Below are 21,695 nucleotides of genomic sequence, written 5' to 3'. Positions count from 1 at the left end.
CACTGCTGGGTGTCCCTCGTGTCGCCCTTCTCCCCCATTCCATGAGCGATCTTGGCACAGATGTCATCATTTCTTCTGCTGGATCGGCGCTCTGCCTGCACAGGCTCTTCTCCCCACACAGCGATGAAATCCACCACCTCCTGTGCAGACCAGGCTGGAGCGCGTTTGGGCCGTGGAGTCTCCGAGATCAGCTGTGCTCAAGCTGGCATGCTCCCAGTCCTGATCAAACAGGAAATGGGAAATCAAAAGTTCCCAGGGCTCTAGCAGGGGAGGGGCTGTTTTCCTGTACAGCGCTGCGGAGTTGAGAACGATCTCCAGAGCGGTCACAGGTGAGCATTGTGGGACACCCACCTGGAGGCCAATTAAATCAAATTACACAACGCTGCGTCTGCACTACCTCGCAGTCGTCCATGAAAACAGAATTACGTGCTGCGCCTCTCACGGAGGTGGATTACAGAACTCGACATTAGAGACGACTTAAGTCGATGTAAAGGACCCTGTAGCGTAGACACATACATTAACAGGTCAATTTAAGGCGGCTTCCTTTGACCTAACTCTGTAGTGTAGACCAAGCCTCAGGCTTGGAAATATGGAGTCCACAAGCCTCTCAAGCTGCAATATTCATGGCCAGCTTAGATGGTAGCAGGGAAAAAAGATACAGGGCTCAACTCTGAGCTCAAGAACGCCCTGCCTTAGCAGTGCAAAGCACCTGGACAGCTGCCCTAAGGGAGCAAGTGAGGATTCTTCTGCGGGATCTGTGCCATTCGCTTCCCCAGCCTCCTGCAGGGCATGGGGGGAGGGGGATGGCCGCGTCGCATGGACTGCACACACAGCAAATGGACATCAGTTGTGGTTAGTGTTGCCACCTCTGAGGTACAAAGAAACAGGACATCTGGGACGATCCCGAGCCCATCGAACTGGGCAGTTGGCAGTGAGCACTGAGACCTCTAACAGATTTCTGGGACAGCTACCTCAAAAAAGGGGTGATCTTGGGAAAACCTGGTCAGGTGGCACCCCTCGTTGGGGTGAAAAGTAGAGTGCTAAAATAGTCGGTTTGACTAGCCCAAGGTGTTACTAAACACTGCACAGATCAAGAAATATGAGTGGGATTTTCCAAAGTACCTAAGAGACCTAGACACCTAAAAGTGAAAGTGTGTGGGAGCTGGGTGCATAACTCTCATAGGCACCTAACTTTCTAACCATTTGATAATCCCTGTGCGTGTCTATCTCTATATCTTTGTCTGTGGAAATGTTAACCTGACACTTCCCACGTTTGAAGTCACGCTAGGAGGAGATAGCCCAACCGATGACTCACACAGCTCCTTTGCCCATCACCGCGTTACCTGCCATCACAGTGAGCGCTATGACTAGCCCACACCAGGAGTGACACATCAGAGGGAAATGTAAATATTTTCTGTTAGGTTTTTCTTTCTGAGGCCTCCAGCAAATTTATTTTTGTTTCTGTTTGAAAACAAAACCAAACTCGAGTTTTGGTGATAGTGAAAGTAGGTGGGTTGGATCTGAGGGATCACAGCAGTGTAGGGGAAATTACTTCCCTTCTTATTGTAGCATGGGCATGGGTTGAATGGCACAAAACCTGGAATCGGGCACCAATCATATTCTTTTTAATTTGTAGAATCTCCTTAGTGCTGGGGATAGAGTTATAGTCATAGAGTTTCAGGCCAGAAGGGACCACCAGCTCACCTTCTCTGACCTCCTGTATATCACAGGCTACCAACATGACCCTCACCCACACGCAACCCAACCACCAAAATGCAATCGAACAATTATGTGCCACAGGCAGAGAATAGGAGGGACTGAGGAGCACCCATACCTGATGGCTCTGCAGTGACAGGGAAATTATTAAGTCAGATACACCCAAGTGATCCTGGCAAGTGACCTGCACCTACATGCTGCAGAAAAAAGCAAAATCCCACAAGGTCCCAGCCAACCTGACTGGGGGAAAAATTCCTTCCCCAATCCAAATATAGTGCTCAGTTGGATCGTGAGCATGTGTGCAAGACCCACCACCAAACACCTGAGGCAGAGAATGCTCAGTACCACCTCAGAGCACTGTCCTACCGTGTCCAAGGTCCCAGTGCCAGAGGACGGGGTGCCCAATTTATATACCAAGCACGCGGGCTGGCAGCACCAGCTTCCCCTACACTGGTCCCAGGTTAAAGGATTCAACCTTGACCTGTAGATATACGAGAGGGCCTCTTCTGTTGCTGGTCTCCTCTGGGATTTTCAGCAAGGATGCCAACTAGCTGCCCACTCTGGTGTAGCTCCTTTCCACTAGGAATTATATTGAAGCCACAGATATATTTCCCATTGGCGGTGTGTCCACACGAGATTTATGCATTACTTACAATGGATGGAGAACTGGTGGAGAACACAGTTTAGCTGCGAGTGTAGACAGGTCCAATCCTTGTTTACCATCATTTTAGAAACAATGGCTGACCTAGGAGCAGCCCAGGACAGCAGTGTCAGATATGTTACCAAATACAGTTTAGCCACATTTTGCATCTAAGATGTGGTCCCTGCTAGGGCACCCACTGCTGAATCCCATTGTTGCAACAAGTCAATGTCAAGGCCATTGGTCACCAAAGATCCATAAAAGAGCCACAGCTTCTGGTGACTGGTGACACGGGCTAATGAGCTAGATGGGTGGAAGATTCTGTAGCGCACGACAAATCCTCCCACGCAACCAACCTCCTCCCTTTCCTAGTGGTACCACTCTCTCAGTGGCTGAGCTGTTACGAGCTAAGGTGGGAAATGTTTAGAAGATTTCCCTAGAGCAGGCAGGGCATATGAGGATAAGCAGACACTAGCAGAAGGAAGGGACAATGCAACACAGCACAACCTAGGGAGCCTCACCTACGTGTTAAAAAAATGTTCATATAAACATTCAATCAAATCATACAACCTTTGTGTCCAGTAAATAACCCCCTGTGCCACCCCTTTCCAAGTGGGATTAGCCACGCTGGCTGGACATGTGATCAATACATTAGAAGATTAGCTCTGGCACTTCTGCATGGAGTGAATTCTTGACATTTCTGATCAAAAGCCTTTAGTTAATTTGGGAGACACCAAGGGGGAACTTGCTGACAGCAATTGATTAACTATGCTTAAGGTCTGATTTCTTTAGCGGGAAGGGGACTCTCTCACTGGAATAGGTATGTTCTCAGCTGCCCTGGTGACATCAAAAGGGGTCTGGTCCCACCTGCTACATTCTTTCAATCCAACTTCAGTCCAATACACACAGAAATACCAAGCTACCTTCTTCCTGTTGAACTGTAGCAGTACCAGCAAACTGAACACTGGGAGGCTAGAGAAGAGGATGGTTCACGGTTGGGGGCCTGGCCTGGGACTGTGAGGTCCTAGTTCAAGTCTGCCCCAGACCTTCTGTGTGATCTTGGGCAAGTCACTTCGTCTCTCCATGCCCCATGTGTACAATGGAGATAATAGTACTGGTCTACCCCACAGGGGTGTTATGGGGATAAATACATTAAGATTATGAGGTGCTCAGACACTGCAGTAAGGGGGGGCTATATTCGAATTTAAGATGAATAAAAGCCCACAAAAATCTTTCACCTGTTTAAAAATTAAAGTGGATGGATCAGGGGATTGGCAAATGGATACAGAGCCTTTAGGTCACTAGTCTGAAGTGACTGACACTCGTTACCCATCCAATGAAATGAGTTTGATGGTCTCATGCCAGTTCCTGTGGATGATGGATCACAAAATCCACCACCATAATTGGTGCTAACTGGCAACCTAGTTGGCAATCCCAGCAGAGGAGCCTCAATCAGAGTGGGATTGGGGATATGAAGACTGAGCTGCCTTCCCCTGCCCCGAGCTCAGAGCTGAGACTCAGTGAGAGGGCCTTGTAATGGAAGCTTGCACTGCCCTTGCCCAGGCTGTCCCTACCCCATGGGGAAGAATCCTTCAGGCAAGAGGTCAGCAATCTAGCCACTTTCACTAGCACTGTATTCACACACACCTATCATGTGAATGAACTTGTCTTATATTTTGGGTCTGTCCCTCCCATCACGCACAGTACTCAAACCTGCCAACCCTCCATAACCAAGTACTGGGTTGCTAGTACCCAATGCATCTCAGAGGCAATAGGAAAGATCAGTGACTAGGCAGGAGACAATTAAAATGTCTTTGTCCACCATTCTCAGAAGCAGAGAGAGTAGTTCATCCACCAGCCAGCACTATACAGATGCAGATCTAAATGCACTGTATATATTAGGGATGAGCAGGAGACATTTTGGTCAAAACAAGAAGCAACTCAAATCCCTGATTACAAGCATCAGCTGAATTCCTTCCTTTGCAAATCTGGTTCAGATAGCATTTCCCCAGTCTGGTATTTTTCTATTCTTCATGCCCCTTAATTCTTATAGAGAGATTATGGATCCTATTCAACCGTGGTATATATCTCCATTGATACCAGGAACAAATCTGGCCTTGTGTGTTTCACAAGACCTTGGTATGGATCACATCATGTGACCCTATGCATTTAAAAAAAATTTAGACCCAGATACACAAGGGAACCACTTAAACCAGATTTCAATTTCATGTTCAACATAGGTTTCAGAGTAGCAGCCGTGTTAGTCTGTATTCGCAAAAAGAAAAGGAGTACTTCTGGCACCTTAGAGACTAACCAATTTATTTGAGCATGAGCTTTCGTGAGCTACAGCTCACTTCATCGGATGCATATAATCTCAGCATGCAAAATGGGCCAAGGACCATGTCCCCAAAATGAAGGCATTCTACTCGGCGCTAGGGCTTTTTGGTTTAATATTGAAGGGAAGCTGAAATCAAAAGAATAAAAAGAAGATAATGACTAGAGAGAGCATAATTTTTTTGCAAACCTGTTCCAATTTCCTTTGAAGTTTCAGCCAAAGATTTTTATAGTACGGATTCCTTTTTTTCCCCTTGTAAAAGTCTTAGTCTCTACACACCAGTTTGCTACTGTACTTCTTCATAAATGTATGCCGTCTCATCAACACCACATTAAACCAACATTTCGAATTCAAACCAAGTACACGAGCGGATAAATGTAGCAGCGATGCTAGGAATCAGAGAGCAGGATGTGGGATTTAGGCGGAGATGATTTATGAGACCCAAGCAGAAACAATCAAAGGCAGCAGTTCACTCCTCTGCAGTGCACTCCTGGCCCCGTGTGTCCCCATTTGCATTTTATTGCCGAAGGTTTGATTTTGAAACTCAATTCTCACCTGACTGAAAAATAGCTACGACAGGAGACAAAAGTCATTTTCTTTTTCGTTCACAGATGAATGAACTAATGAGGAAATGGCCTTAGAAGTCTGGGATCCCTCCCCCCACCAACTGAGTTTGTCTGATTGCTTTTCCAATATGTTTGGATAGTGCCCAGCCCAATGGGGTGCTGATCTGATTGGTCCCGGTGGGCTATTTGGTAATGTAAATATCACTGCAACTACATTTTAACATGCAGTTTTCTGTTTCACAGCCACCATTGTGTTACCGCAGGTGGTACAATTTGTGTGGCTGTGGGTCCCAATCATTGGTGCTTCTGGGTTTTCTAGACTATGCTCCCCAAAGGGATGGGTTTGCACTTGAGGCACTGATCTAGGGCAAAGAATATCAAAGATCAGTTCCTCCAGAGTTCCTGGCTCTGCTGCCGATTTCCTGGGGCAAGTCACTTTTTCTCTCTGTGTCTCAGTTCTCCAGTTGTAAAACGGGAATAAAGGTACTTCCTGACTCACTGAGGTTGAGGGGAGATATGATTGCTCTCTATAAATATATCAGAGGGATAAATACTGGAGAGGGAGAGGAATTATTTAAGCTCAGTACCAATATGGACACAAGAACAAATGGATATAAACTGGCCACCAGGAAATTTAGACTAGAAATTAGATGAAGGTTTCTAACCATCAGAGGAGTGAAGTTTTGGAATAGCCTTCCAAGGGAAGCAGTGGGGGCAAAAGATCTATCTGGCTTTAAGATTAAACTCGATAAGTTTATGGAGGAGATGGTATGATGGGATAATATGGCTTTGGTAATTAAATATTCATGGTAAATAGGACCAATAGCCTGTGATGGGATATTAGATGGGGTGGGATCCGAGTTACCCAGGAAAGAATTTTCTGTAGTATCTGGCTGATGAATCTTGCCCATATGCTCAGGGTTTACCTGATCGCCATATTTGGGGTCGGGAAGGAATTTTCCTCCAGGGCAGGGTTTTTCGCCTTCCTCCGTAGCATGGGGCACGGGTCACTTGCTGGAGGATTCTCTGCTCCTTGAAGTCTTTAAACTACGATTTGAGGACTTCAATAGCACAGATATAGGTGTGAGGTTTTTTGCAGGAGTGGTGGGTGAAATTCTGTGGCCTGCGCTGTGCAGGAGGTCAGACTAGATGATCATAATGGTCCCTTCTGACCTAAATATCTATGAATCTATGAGGTGTTGTGAGGATAAATGCATTAATGGTTGGGAGTCACTCCAAGACCATGCTGATGGTACCTGACACGTGGCCATTTAGTTAGACTCTAGCGCACTGCCATTCATCGTTCGTCTCCCACGAAGTTGGCCACACTTGCAAGTGACGTGGCTGGGCCAAAAGAGCATTTGTACCACAGCATCAGGTATTCTTCATAAATTACCACTGAAATGCACTCTGCCTCCCAAGCTGCTGGTCCTATAGTGCGTCCCCTGAGCGCTTGAGGAAGAGGAAGGGGAAGCTAAACTGGAATGACCCTCTGGTTTTCCAGGGAGCAGGGAGCATCCTGTACCTGGGCAGAGTGACCAATGACTTAGGGTGAAATTCTCCCTCATGCAGAGGGCCAGCACAGAGCTTATGTCCTGTGTAAGTCCTCAATATAGGACTTAAATAGTGCCTAGACACTGTGCCAGGGTGGGTTTCATCCCACGGGAACAGTACATAGACAGAGAGAATAACTCAGAAGCAGAAATCCGTTCGTATAAATGATTCAGTAAATAATGAATGCAGATTAGCAAAGCTAAGTGGGTAGAGTCACCGGATGATTTATTCACAAGGAATCAGGGGTTTTGATCAGTTCTAGCAGTGACCATAAAATCCCTTGATGAGTTCAGAGAGGTGTAGTCTGCCTAATTATTTCCCATCTGTGAAGCTCAACAGCATCATGTGCTTATTTCTCTAGAACACAAACAGGACCACCAGGGGAGATCTTTGAGGGTGCAGCAGGAACTGGACAGGGCAAACAGCCAGCAACAAGGTCAGTCAGAGGGACAGCCAGTTACAGGCAACATGGCTGGCATTGCAAAGGGCAGGGTGTGGAGGTCTTTGCAGAGTTCCTTTGTCCAGTCAGGCCACAGCTGAATCTATCAGGGTTTTGCATGTACCTACTAAGGGAAGCGCCTTCCTTGTCACAAAGGGTGAGCTCTGCTCTCCTGCAGAAGTGTATGCAGAGAAAGAGTCCCACTTCAAATAGGGCTGGGGTGGGGTACCGGCCCGAACTGGCTCTCTGCACAAGGGTGACTTGAACCTTGTGGAAGCAGTCCTCACTCAGCACCCAGAAGGATACCAGGCCCCATCACTTTTTCTATTAATGGTATTCCAAGGGGTGCAAATACGGAGACGCAGCCTCCCACCAGACGCTGTTCCGTACCCACTGGAGCCGGAATGGAGTCAGACAGTGTTACACCAGCCAGTTATTCAGAGATGATTCCACCCCCACTCCGTCTGTTCCTTCCTTGCAACCAACCACCAGCCCATTAATCTTTTTCCTTTGCCAGCATGAAGAATCAGAGCGCATCTCTGATCCATTTTCTTTCCAAGAAGATCCATTTGCTTGGGATGGGTATTAAAGCTGCCCACCGCCCCTTTCAGTTCCATGGAAAGTTCCTTTGATGTGTATGTTTGCTCCTCTGCCTTCTTTATTAAGGATGGTTTTAGAAGAGCAGACAAGTTAAAGCAGGAGTAAATCCTCATCGCTCCACTTTGGCCGTTGCTTCTTTACTCAGCTCACCTGTTAGAGGACTCGCTTTCAGAATGGGAGCTTTTGTTATGGGGCGTACTCACTCACCCTCACCTAGATTGCTTGCCTTGCAGAGCTGCAAGGAGGACAGGTTAGTTCAGCCAGCAACAGAGATTTAATATGTCTCTCCAAACCTTTTCTTATGTGGGGAAGTCATTGCTGCTCTTCCCCTGTGTATACAATGATTTCTCTTCCCGCTTTGCGCCCTGTGCCCAGTGACTGTAAGAACTCTACCAGGTGATTGGTAGCATTCTACATCCACGGGGGCAGATCCTGGCCCATTCTGCAGCCTTTTTACCTGGCTCACTCTTCCAGGCACAGGGATGCAAAGGGACCAGGCTGCCATAATTGGGCCTAGGGAAACCCAGGCCAACATAGACCAAAGGTAGTCAGCTGTACACTACCCCTTCCTGTCCCTTATAGCATAGGGGTAATTGTGAGTATATGCTTAGAGTAGCGGGGCATGGCCAGCAATCCTCAACTGGCATAATCTGTTTGTCAGAGAGTGGAGATGGATGGCAGGAGAGAGATCACTTGATCATTACCTGTTAGGTTCACTCCCCCTGGGGTACCTGGCATTGGCCACTGTTGGCAGACAGGATACTGGGCTGGATGGACCTTTGGTCTGACCCAGTATGGCCATTCTTATGTTCTTATAATTTATACCATAGATTGAACAAATTCTAGCAATCCTGGGGACTGGGGGAATACAAGTGAGGTCATGCAGTACAATCACCGTTGTCACCTTTGTGCTGGGTCCTGCACTGAGCCACAGGGAGATTTCTCTCTCTCTTGTCTCCTGCCTGAGTTCTCAAAGTATTCTTAGGTAGTTCTCATACTAAGAAGCCCAAGATGTTAGGGAAACATGCTTTAATCTTTCAATTAAGTTCAAAGGTCTGTCGGACTTCTGGAGGTAGCCTTCAAAACTTGTCCTAAATGGTTGGATCATGCCCCAGCCTAAACTCTCATGAGATATTATGGTCCCCTGCAATCTTACAGCTCAGCACTATGTCTGAGTCTCTCTTTCTTCCCTCTGGGCACAGTCTTGCTGCATGTAGAAAGCAGCCTGCTTTCCTTCACAGCGCTGGATTTAGCTTCTAGACTTAATTATTTGGGAGCCCATAAGTTCTTCAGACATCCAGTGTCACCCCAGGTCTGATTTGTCTTAAAATAGCCCCTGAGACCTTCAGTAAGGTTAACATTAGCTTTTTGCTTGAGTCGAGAACTAGCTCCACCATCCTTTTGTCTGAATCTTAAGAGCCCCCCAGAAGAGCAGACCACACTTCAGATGTCAGCAGAGCATTTACAGTAAATTTTATCCTTGTAGAACTGCAGGATTTGTCGGTTTCCACCACCCTAACAGGGCTAATAAAATGACCATCTCTGGATGGGTTAGCCCTTGTATTCTTGAGGCCTACAAGGCCAAGGGGCTTGCAGCTTCTCCCGCTGTCAGAAGTCATTCTACAAGCTTCTTGAGTAGAATACAGATTAGATTCATACCTGGAAGACTGGAAAAGGCTGCAGCGGCTCGGGATTGCTTAAACACATTTACACCAGACTAGGAGTTAAACATTCAAGGTCTGATCCTCAGCAGATCTAAATCAGCATAGTTCCACTGACTCGCTGAGATTTTATGGCCACATGCTGCAGTGCACAAGATCTGACCAATGGAATACATTAGAAGAGGCTGAAACTGCAAATGAATAGGTGTGCATATCATCCCACAAACCTTGCACAAGTAAGCAGGACTTCAGTGAGCTCACGTGTATGAGTCAGGGTTGCGATGGGGCCCTGTCCCTTTCAGGCAGAAAGAAACCAGTGAAGCATTTCACCCACTCCCAAAATGCAGCCAGCTCTGGTATGGAACCTAGAAGCTGTTTAGTAACATTTTAGGACTGGAAGTGAAGAGGAATATTGCATCCAATTGAAATGACAGGGAAGGTCTAAGTCAGTGGAATTGAACTACCCAAGCTGGAATTTGGCCAGAAGGTCAGGTCTGTCACCATTGAAGTGGCCATCGATGGGTATCGCCGTGTGTGTGAGTCCTATGTGGCTATTAACAGTCCGGATCTTGGCTCTGCCTCTCATCTGAAAAGATGGCATGTCAAGCAGCAGCGTGTGCGCTAATGGCATGGTGGTACACTGGAGTGCTGAGCTGAGGGGAAGATGAACCACCAACACCACCCTCCACATCGTTCTAATGCCTGGTCTGCACTTAACACGTAGGCCAAACTTTTTTGGTGTGATGTAATTAGGTTGACTTGACCCCTCTGTAGAGACAACTAGGTGGATGCATTAATTCTTTCGTCAACCTGGAGCCTGCCTCTCGGAGAGGTGGATTATCCACATTGACGAAGGAAGCATCTACCGTGGCATAGCTGCATACCATGGTTGTGCCGCTGTAGTGTAGACATGCCCTAAGTGTAACTTGGAGGGGTTCCCAGTCCAGGTCCTGACCAGGCCCAATGCTGCTCTGTTCATGAGAGCTGACAGGCTCGCTCCTTTACGGTTGCAGGCCAGGCATGTAGGGCTTTCGGAGATGCTTTATTAACCAAACAAAACCCTCGTTTGGTCAAAACATCAAGAACTTGCTGATGGGACATTTTGGGTTGAGTGCTGGGGAGAGTAATCATGTTTGAAACGACCAGAAAACAGGAAATGCCAGGAAAATGTGATTATGGAAATGTGTCAAAATGAGAAGAAGGCTGCTTGCCACCCGGACTGCATAGGAAATGAAAAGGGAAGACATTCCCTCTCTTTGGGTGGTTGAACATAATGTGATCTTATCCCTTTATCAGTCAAATGGTCCTGCCTGGAGATCACAGTCCTTTGTTTATTGAGAATGAATATTCTCTCTGGAAGAGAGTCAGCACAAAGGCTCTTCACCACTTATATCCTATTTTGGGGACTTAAGTGGAAGGGCTAGAGTGGCACATAAGCCTTGTTCTGCTCAGGGGTGAAATCTACCCACACAGAACAGGTGGCAGTACAAGGTTCCTCCATGCCACCCTGCCAATGTCTAATGGATAGGGCAGGGGACTGGGAATCCGGAGGACTCCTGGAATCAAAAGATGCTCCATGTGAATTTGTGAAACTAAACTGCTTTCTACCTCCGTTTTCCTATCTGTAAAACGGGGACACCTATCAGACAGGAGTGTTATGGACTTAATTCCTTAGTGCTTTGAGATCCTCTGATGACGGGAACATAGAAATGCAAAGTATTGTTATCAATAGGGCACAAACCCCTGGGACCCACACTGTAAGTTAGTGGACAGTACGAGAAGTTAAAGCTGGCAGGTGTATAATTTATTCCCCCTCCAGCTAGTGACAGTACTGCGTGGGAGATAGCTACTTTGCTGGAGCATGGATGGAGGGCACTAGAGATGTGTACAGAGGTCCTAAGATCCACTCACTCTGGCTGGGACTTTCATATCAATGGTTGGGCTGTCTATGTTTCTTGGGCCACGCCTTCTGCTCGGTCCATCTCACAGTGGGAAGAAATGCAGCAGCTTTTCCACAGCCACCCTTCAGGGTGTTTAACCCAGATTCAGACACGGGCTGGTTGGCTCTAACCCTTTCAAATACATTGCACGATCCATTCCTGGTGCAGAGTGTTTTTCATCTTGTGGCATGTTAGATTGCTGAGCTGAGCAGAAGGGACAGAGTTTGTTTGTATTTCCCCCACTTCCAACCTCTTCTCATCCAGGATCTGACTCTAATATTTTTTCTTCAAGCTCTTTCATGCTTCTGCATGCATTTCAGCCAACTTCTCTCCACCTGCAAAGAAATGCCTTGCCAAAAAGGAAATAACTCCCCCCATTCCCATTTCCCATGTCAATCTAATTTCAACAATTTGAAACTCAGTTATTTTAAAAAATGCAATGATTTTTTTTTTTGCACTTGACTTTCTCTGTACCCAGGGGGTGAAACTGTTACGGTGATTAGCTTTGCCTGATCATCAGATGTTACTACAATAACAAGACATGGAATGCACAGCAAGATAACCAAATTAACCAGTCCTGGCTATTTTTATGCTAAGCCTTCTGCACTGAAAAACATTACCTTCCTTGGAACAAAATAATAGAACTGGAACTGATCTGTTAGTGCCCTGCTATTGTATCATTGTCCCCCCTGGTTTCTATTCCAGTGTTCTGCCCAATCCACTTTTAAATGACTCAGGTGCTGGACCACTCATCAGGTCCCTCAGGAAACAATTCTATAGTCTAATAGACCTCAGTGTTGGGAAATGTGTCTCGATATTTAGCCTAAATTTTCCTTTGCTTTCCCATTATGTCTAATGATAGCCCCTGAATCATTCTAAGCACTTTGCCTTCCCCTTTGTTTAATCCTTTCAGCTACTCAGTTCTCATACCCTCTTTTCTCCTTGTAGGATGGGGACAGGCAGAGAGTCTCATGGGATTAGGAACTTCAGAGCGGCTCTTGATTTTGATGGGGTGGCAAGGAAAGAATCAAAGGATGCCTTAAAAAAAGACAATACATTCTGAGGACTGTATCTATTCTGCTTTCTAAGATGCCTCTGCAGATAGACAAATTTCTCAGTCAGCAGAATTCAAATGGTTTCCTGGGGGGTGGCGTCCAACCTCCAGGATTTTAGTACAGGGTAGAGGTGATATGCTCAGACAGCTGATGTTTTCTAGGTGCACTTTCTTGACCCCCACTGCTGACTCCTTCCCCATACTTGGCTACCAGTGGCCAACCGGACTAGGCCCACAGTTTCTCTATATTTAATACAACACCCAGTAAATCAATAAGCAACACAGACAATAACGATCTCATCCTTCCTAGCCCTAACCCGTCTGCTGGAAACCAAAGAAGTACCATGACGTTAAAACAACAATAAGAGCTAGATATTCTAAAGTGAAGTTGAGCATTTTGAAGGCATTGTTGGGCTATTTCAAAGGAAATCCCCGCTCCCTACTAACTAAGAGGCCCTCTCAAGGCTCATTTAATCTTCACTCTCAGCAATGGCTATTTTACTTGCCAGGTGTTCCTAGGTAGCAGGAACAGTCTTTGACTTCAGTGGACAAACCCCAGTTTATACCAGCTAAGGATCTCACTCCTATGTTTAGCATCAGTTCTCTCATTGTGTCTCTCAGAAAAGTGTGTGGTGTATTAGCATGCATTTAATTGGGATTGTATCTCTTGTCAAACCCTACGTAGCGCCCTTGTCATAATATTGCAACTTGGGCACTTCTATTCTGAGATTCACTAATCCAACTTTTGCTTTTGTGATTATTTCATACGTAAAAACTGATGGGGGGGGGTGAGAGGGGCGGGATTTCTTCTCACCTATGAGCCAGGACAAAATTTCAACTATTTCTACCAGCAAGCACAGTTTTCCCAGGTGAAAATGGGATAATTTCAATGAAAACCTAAGCTAATTATTCATCAAAAAAACTAACTAAGATTTGCAGTGGATTCTCCATCAATGGCCATTTTTAAGACAAGATTGGATATTGCTCTAAAAGAGATGGTCTACTTTTAAAAGGAATTCATTCAGGGAAGTTGCCTGGCTTGTGTTATACAAGAGGTCAGTTCTCTGGCTTGCAACACACCATCACAATGGTCCCTTCTGGCCTTAGAATCAGTGAAAAACACTAGGTGACCATTAAAAATATTTCCTTGATTTCACACAGCTGGGAAATGTGTTCTTTCCCTGTCTTATGCATCTGGAAGAGCATTTTACCGCATCTTCATTTAAAGCACGGGGAGAGAATTTATTGCCCAGTTGTAATTTATGGTACCCTATGGTTTCGCAGGGACAGAGCCAGCGGTATACACAGCTTAGGTGGTTGGTGCAGAACCTTCCAAATGCCTTTTGTTCCTTCCTTTTTTTTAACATATGCATGACTAGGAGCCTTAAGAGACTTGGGACTTTGAAAACAAAAATGGAACTTGAGGCCTATTATGCAAAAGCTTATTCAGGAATAATGAGAGGAAAGAGTCAGTAATGGGAGCCTTTGTGTCTAATAAAAGGAAATTTATTCAGAAGGCACCATGAAAGTCAGAACATCACATTATAAACCTCAGCCAGTTGTTTCCTGACAAAAATCTGGAAGTGGCAGAAAAAATTAAACTCCCTCTTCGTAGAAACAAATGTAACTCAGGACACTAATGGTTAAATGTGATAATAAAAAATACAGAAGAAACATTTGCAATGCGCTGCCCTTCTCACCTGTTCAACGCAGGTCACAGGCCAGGGATGATCAAGAGAAGTGCTGCTGGATAAGAAGCTCAAGGTCAGATTCCTACACAGTCTGCCAAAGTCAGAGGGGCAGATTCAATAAACTTTCATTGTTTTTTTCTTTCTGATTCAAGATCGTTGCAGAAGGCAACATTCATTTAACAGAGCAATGGGTGTGATTGAATAGAACAGAACAGAGCTCACCTTTTAAAACCTGACCGTGGGACGCTGGGCTGTTATTAAAAAAAAATTGCAAGGCGTTATGGATAATTTATTTTATTTTTGAAATTTTTTATGAAATTTCAAAACAAATTGAAATTAAAAAAAGGTAATTTTTTAAAAAATGGTGAAAATTTGTATTTTTTTTTCAACCAACTCCAGCAAATAAGTCTTTGCTGGCTAGAGCTGAATGGGCAGAATACTCTTCTGAGACCAGATTGATCCCTGCAGGTTTTTCAGCTGAGTTAAGATGAGTTTATGTCTGTGTAATTGACAGCAAAATTTGCCAAGTGGCTGCTTGTTTAAGCCCTGGTCTACACTAGGACTTTAGGTCGAATTTAGCAGCATTAAATTGATGTAAACCTGCACCCGTCCACATGATGAAGCCCTTTATTTCGACTTAAAGGGCTCTTAAAATCGATTTCCTTACTCCACCCCTGACAAGTGGATTAGCGCTTAAATCGGCCTTGCCGGCTCGAATTTGGGGTACTGTGGACACAATTCGACGGTATTGGCCTCCGGGAGCTATCCCAGAGTGCTCCATTTTGACCGTTCTGGACAGCACTCTCAACTCAGATGCACTGGCCAGGTAGACAGGAAAAAAACCGCAAACTTTTGAATCTCATTTCCTGTTTGGCCAGCGTGGCAAGCTGCAGGTGACCATGTAGAGCTCATCAGCAGAGGAGACCATGATGGAGTCCCAGAATCGCAAAAGAGCTCCAGCATGGACCGAACAGGAGGTACGGGATCTGATCGCTGTATGGGGAGAGGAATCCGTGCTATCAGAACTCCATTCCAGTTTTCAAAATGCCAAAACCTTTGTCAAAATCTCCCAGGGCATGAAGGACAGAGGCCATAACAGGGACCCGAAGCAGTGCCGCGTGAAACTGAAGGAGCTGAGGCAAGCCTACCAAAAAAACAGAGAGGCGAACGGCCGCTCCGGGTCAGAGCCCCGAACATGCCGCTTCTATGATGAGCTACATGCCATTTTAGGGGGTTCAGCCACCACTATCCCATCCGTGTTGTTTGACTCCTTCAATGGAGATGGAGGCAATATGGAAGCAGGTTTTGGGGACGAAGAAGATGATGATGAGGAGGAGGTTGTAGATAGCTCACAGCAAGCAAGCAGAGAAACCGGTTTTCCCTCGTCAGCCAGGAACTGTTTCTCACCCTGGACCTGGAGCCAGTACCCCTCGAACTCACCCAAGGCTGCCTCCTGGACCCAGCAGGCGGAGAAGGGACCTCCGGTGAGTGTACCTTTTAAAATACTATACATGGTTTAAAAGCAAGCATGTGAAAGGATTACTTTGCCCTGGCATTCGCGGTTCTCCTGGATATACTCCCAAAGCCTTTGCAAAGGTTTCTGGGGAGGGCAGCCTTATTGCGTCCTTCATGGTAGGACACTTTACCACTCCAGGCCAGTAACACGTACTCGGGAATCATTGTACAATAAAGCATTGCAGTGTATGTTTGCTGGCGTTCAAACAACATCCGTTCTTTATCTGTCTGTGTTATCCTCAGGAGAGTGAGATATAATTCATGGTCACTTGGTTGAAATAGAGTGCTTTTCTTCAGGGGACACTCAGAGGAGCCCATTCCTGCTGGGCTGTTTGCCTGTGGCTAAACAGAAATGTTCCCCGCTGTTAGCCACAGGGAGGGAGGAGGGTTGAGGGGGTAGCCATGTGGTGGGGGGAGGCAAAATGCGACCTTGTAACGAAAGCACATGTGCTATGTATGTAATGTTAACACCAAGGTTTACCCTGAAAGAGTGTAGCCACTGTTTTATAAAATGTATCTTTTTAAATACCGCTGTCCCTTTTTTTTCCTCCACCAGCTGCATGTGTTTCAATGATCACAGGATCTTCTCCTTCCCAGAGGCTAGTGAAGATTAGAAAGAAAAAAAAATGCACTCGAGATGAAATGTTATCCAAGCTCATGCTGTCCTCCCACACTGACAGAGCATAGACGAATGCGTGGAGGCAAATAATGTCAGAGTGCAGGAAAGCACAAAATGACTGGGAGGAGAGGTGGCGGGCTGAAGAGAGTAAGTGGCGGGCTGAAGAGAGTAGGTGGCGGGCTGAAGACAGGGCTGAAGCTCAAATGTGGCGGCAGCATGATGAGAGGAGGCAGGATTCAATGCTGAGGCTGCTGGAGGACCAAACCAGTATGCTCCAGTGTATGGTTGAGCTGCAGCAAAGGCAGCTGGAGCACAGACTGCCACTGCAGCCCCTCTGTAACCAACCGCCCTCCTCCCCAAGTTCCATAGCCTCCTCACCCAGACGCCCAAGAACATGGTGGGGGGGCCACCGGCCAACCAGCCACTCCGCCACAGAGGATTGCCCAAAAAAAAAGAAGGCTGGCATTCAATAAATTTTAAAGTTGTAAACTTTTAAAGTGCTGTGTGTCATTTTCCTTCCCTCCTCCACCACCCCTCCTGGGCTACCTTGGTAGTCATCCCCCTATTTGTGTGATGAATGAATAAAGAATGCATGAATGTGAAGCAACAATGACTTTATTGCCTCTGCAAGCGGTGATCGAAGGGAGGAGGGGAGGGTGGTTAGCTTACAGGGAAGTAGAGTGAACCAAGGGGCGGGGGGTTTCATCAAGGAGAAACAAACAGAACTTTCACACCGTAGCCTGGCCAGTCATGAAACTGGTTTTCAAAGCTTCTCTGATGCGTACCGCACCCTCCTGTGCTCTTCTAACCGCCCTGGTGTCTGGCTGCGCGTAACCAGCAGCCAGGCGATTTGCCTCAACCTCCCACCCCGCCATAAACGTCTCCCCCTTACTCTCACAGATATTGTGGAGCACACAGCAAGCAGTAATAACAGTGGGAATACTGGTTTCGCTGAGGTCTAAGCGAGTCAGTAAACTGCACCAGCGCGCCTTTAAACATCCAAATGCACATTCTACCACCATTCTGCATTTGCTCAGCCTGTAGTTGAACAGCTCCTGACTACTGTCCAGGCTGCCTGTGTACGGCTTCATGAGCCATGGCATTAAGGGGTAGGCTGGGTCCCCAAGGATACATATAGGCATTTCAACATCCCCAACAGTTATTTTCTGGTCTGGGAATAAAGTCCCTTCCTGAAGCTTTTGAAACAGACCAGAGTTCCTGAAGATGCGAGCGTCATGCACCTTTCCCGGCCATCCCACGTTGATGTTGGTGAAACGTCCCTTGTGATCCACCAGAGCTTGCAGCACTATTGAAAAGTACCCCTTGCGGTTTATGTACTCGGCGGCTTGGTGCTCCGGTGGCAAGATAGGGATATGGGTTCCGTCTATAGCCCCACCACAGTTAGGGAATCCCATTGCAGCAAAGCCATCCACTATGACCTGCACATTTCCCAGGGTCACTACCCTTGATATCAGCAGATCTTTGATTGTGTGGGCTACTTGCATCATAGCAGCCCCAACAGTAGATTTGCCCACTCCAAATTGATTCCCAACTGACCGGTAGCTGTCTGGCGTTGCAAGCTTCCACAGGGCTATCACCACTCGCTTCTCGACTGTGAGGGCTGCTCTCATCTTGGTATTCATGCACTTCAGGGCAGGGGAAAGCAAGTCACAAAGTTCCATGAAAGTGCCCTTACACATGCGAAAGTTTCGCAGCCACTGGGAATCGTCCCAGACCTGCAACACTATGCGGTCCCACCAGTCTGTGCTTGTTTCCCGAGCCCAGAATCGGCATTCCACAGCATGAACCTGCCCCATTAGCACCATGATGCATGCATTGGCAGGGCCAATGCTTTCAGAGAAATCTGTGTCCATGTCCTGATCACTCACGTGACCGCGCTGACGTTGCCTCCTCACCCGGTATCGCTTTGCCAGGTTCTGGTGCTGCATATACTGCGTGTGGTGTTTAATGTGCTCCTAATTGCCAAAGTGAGCTGAGCGGCCTCCATGCTTGCCTTGGTATGGCGTCGGCACAGAAAAAAGGCGCAGAACGATTGTCTGCCGTTGCTCTGATGGAGGGAGGGGCGACTGACAACACGGCTTACAGGGTTGGCTTCAGGGAGCTAAAATCAACAAAGGGGGTGGCTTTACATCAAGGAGTATTTCAGGCAGGACTTCACAGAGGGTTCCAATAAGAAATGGTGCACCTAAGTTATTGTTCTTATTGGAACAAGGAGGTTAGCCTGGCCTCTGATTGATACATGGCTAGATTTACCTCGCTGCACCTTCTCTGTGACTGACTGCAGTGTGACCTAGAGGAATGAGTCCCCTAGACGGGGGAGGAGGCAAATGAGTACAAAACAAATCTGGTCTATTTCTTGTTTTGATCCACTCCATCTATCTTTTACATCTTTGGCTGGCAGCAGACGGTGCAGAAGGACTGCATGCCATCCACATCTCATGGCTGCTCGGCAGAAGATGGTACAATAGGACTGCTAGCCATCCTCATCTCTTGCCTGCCTGGCAGAAGATGGTACAGTACGACTGCTAGCAATCCGTATTGCCTGCCTGCTCACCATAAGACGGTTCAATAGGACTGACTGCAGGACTAAAGAGAATGACCTGGTCAAGTCACTCCAAATTTAGTCCCTGCACCCATGTCTGCCCAGACGCTCCCAGCCGACGTGGCCAGGAGCACCTCGGACATGACGATGACGGCTACCAGTCGTATTGTACCGTCTGCTGCCAGAAGGCATGGGTTGCTGCTACTGTGTAGCAATGCCGTACCACGTCTGCCAGCACCCAGGAAACATACGGTGACGGTTACCTGAGCGGGCTCCAAGCTTGCCGTGGTATGGCATCTGCACAGGTAACTCAGGAAAAAAGGCGCGAAACGATTGTCTGCCCTTGCTTTCACGGAGGGAGGGAGGGAACGGGGGCCTGACGATATGTACCCAGAACCACCCGCGACAATATTTTAGCCCCATCAGGCATTGGGATCTCAACCCAGAATTCCAATGGGCAGCGGAGACTGCGGGAACTGTGGGATAGCTACCCACAGTGCAACGCTCCGGAAGTCGACTCTAGCCTCGGTACTGTGGAAGCGCTCCGCCGAGTTAATGCACTTAATGCACTTAGAGCATTTTCTGTGGGGACACACGCACTCGAATATATAAAACCGATTTCTAAAAAAACCGACTTCTATAAATTCGACCTTATTCCGTAGTGTAGACATACCCTTAGTCCCATTTTGGTCTCATGTCCTGGGTTATTGGAAGTAGTGTAAGTAAAGACAGCGTAAAAATCAATAGCTATGAGCTTTATTGATCACATCTGCACCGTAGCAACATTCACACAGCACTGACTCAATGGCTAACATCCCAACCCAGCATGCACTGGACTCTGAAAACCTGGGATGGATTATCTAGTTGTCAGGTCAGTCTTTTCTTTATTTGTTCCAAATTTCTGGTCAGGAATTTTGAGGGGTAATCCCTGGGGTATTAAATTCCCATTTTTCCTTGTAAATTACAGTCACGATTTTCAAAAATATCTATTGACTTGGGATGCCCAATTTTGGGGCACTCCGCTTGAAGCACTTTAAAGGGGGCCTGATTTTCAGAGGCATGGTGTTCAGCACTTTCTGAAAACTGAGCCCCCAAAACTGCAATAGCCAAAATGATGAGCCCCTTTGGAAATTTCAGCCTAAATCTTTTCGTGTGGCTCGTCCACCCATCACTGTGAGATTTCCAGCCCAATGGTGAAACTAAAGAATTTCAGGGAAGTCAACATTGTGGATGCTTACTAGAAATTGAACCTACCAGCCTTGTCCTTTGGATGGCTTTTAAATTACTTGACATCTAAAAGTTTGTGCTGGGTTTCTGGAGCACTTTTTGTTTAAATGTCAAATCATTCACCCTTCTGTCCTGTTAATTTTATTTCATTTTGAGGCCTTTTTTTTTTTTTTTTAATCTTTCAACATCAGAGTCCTTAGAGTCAGATTTTCCCCTTGGAAGTTCAAAAAGTCTTCCAGTGAAGCTGGAAACATCCCCACGCATTTTAGGGCTGGATTTGACTTTATTTTATTTAAATTAGGGAGAATTTTACCCTTAAATACTTCGTTGAAAAATGCTCTCTCTTTTTTTAGATCTCCATCTTGGAATGTGGCGTTTGCCCATGCCTAACACTATCTTAGCCTTGTGATCAGATGCTTTAATCTATTCCTCGGAAATAGGAATTGCTACAGCGGATCAGACTCATGGTGCTCTTAGACCAGTATTCTGTCTTCAACAGTGGCCAATAACAGATGCTGCAAAGAAAACTCATTGTAGGCAGATGTGGTATATCCTGCCTCCTATTAAAGTCTCATCCAAAGCCCTAGTAGCTAGAGATTGGTTTAAGCCATTGATAGGTGAGTTATTTTCCTGTCCAAAGCTTTTATTTTGCATGAACTACAACATACAATTACAGTTAATGGAGTTCCACTGCTTTAAATTAAAGCACAATTTAGCCCCATGGCTTTTTACTAAAACAGTAAAAAGAAAAGGAGGATTTGTGGCACCTTAGAGACTAACCAATTTATTTGAGCATAAGCTTTCGTGAGCTACAGCTCACTTCATTGCATCCGATAAAGTGAGCTGTAGCTCACGAAAGCTTATGCTCAAATAAATTGGTTAGTCTCTAAGGTGCCACAAGTCCTCCTTTTCTTTTTGCGAATACAGACTAACACAGCTGCTACTCTGAAACCTTACTAAAACAGTGCTATTTTAGATTGTCTGCCAGCTTACACTGTTTACCTCTGAAGCATTTTGGGATCTCTATTTCAAAAAAGAAAGAGGTGATCCTGTGATACTTGCTCATCTAAAACTCCCACTGGCTCTAATTTTGAACGATTTAATGTTACGCTCTGCTTACGTACTACAGTGGCAGGTGCTATCCACAAATCTTCGATGGACAGAGCCCTAAAGTTGTACTGAATCAAAGAAATTAAAGATGGAAAAGAAATAGTAAGCCATAATTTCAGTCTTACAACATGTATGTGTGTGTGTGCTGAGTTTACGCAAAGTTGATGGCAACCCACTTTGTTCCACTATAATACAGAATCAATGTTTTCCTCCAGAAAGGTGGAAAGCTTCTGTACGGGGGTTTTATCTATGCTTAAAACTTGACCCCAACACACTCCCAAGGATCATCAAATGAATATTTATTGCCTTGTTTAAAACAAAATTGCAATTTTGCTGTCAAGCTATTAAATCTATTTTTATTGCTGTCAAAGTGTCTCCTACCCTCGGAGATGAAGTCAGGTCCAGGGCTGACTGTATTTCTTGCTCGTCCTCCATCACTACCTGTTTCCCAGGGGCATAGAAAAT

Source organism: Lepidochelys kempii, chromosome 16 (genome assembly GCF_965140265.1).
Source record: "Lepidochelys kempii isolate rLepKem1 chromosome 16, rLepKem1.hap2, whole genome shotgun sequence".
NCBI classification, from domain to species: domain Eukaryota; kingdom Metazoa; phylum Chordata; order Testudines; family Cheloniidae; genus Lepidochelys; species Lepidochelys kempii.
The sequence above is the reverse complement of the archived record's forward strand: the minus strand, read 5'-3'. Positions refer to the sequence as shown.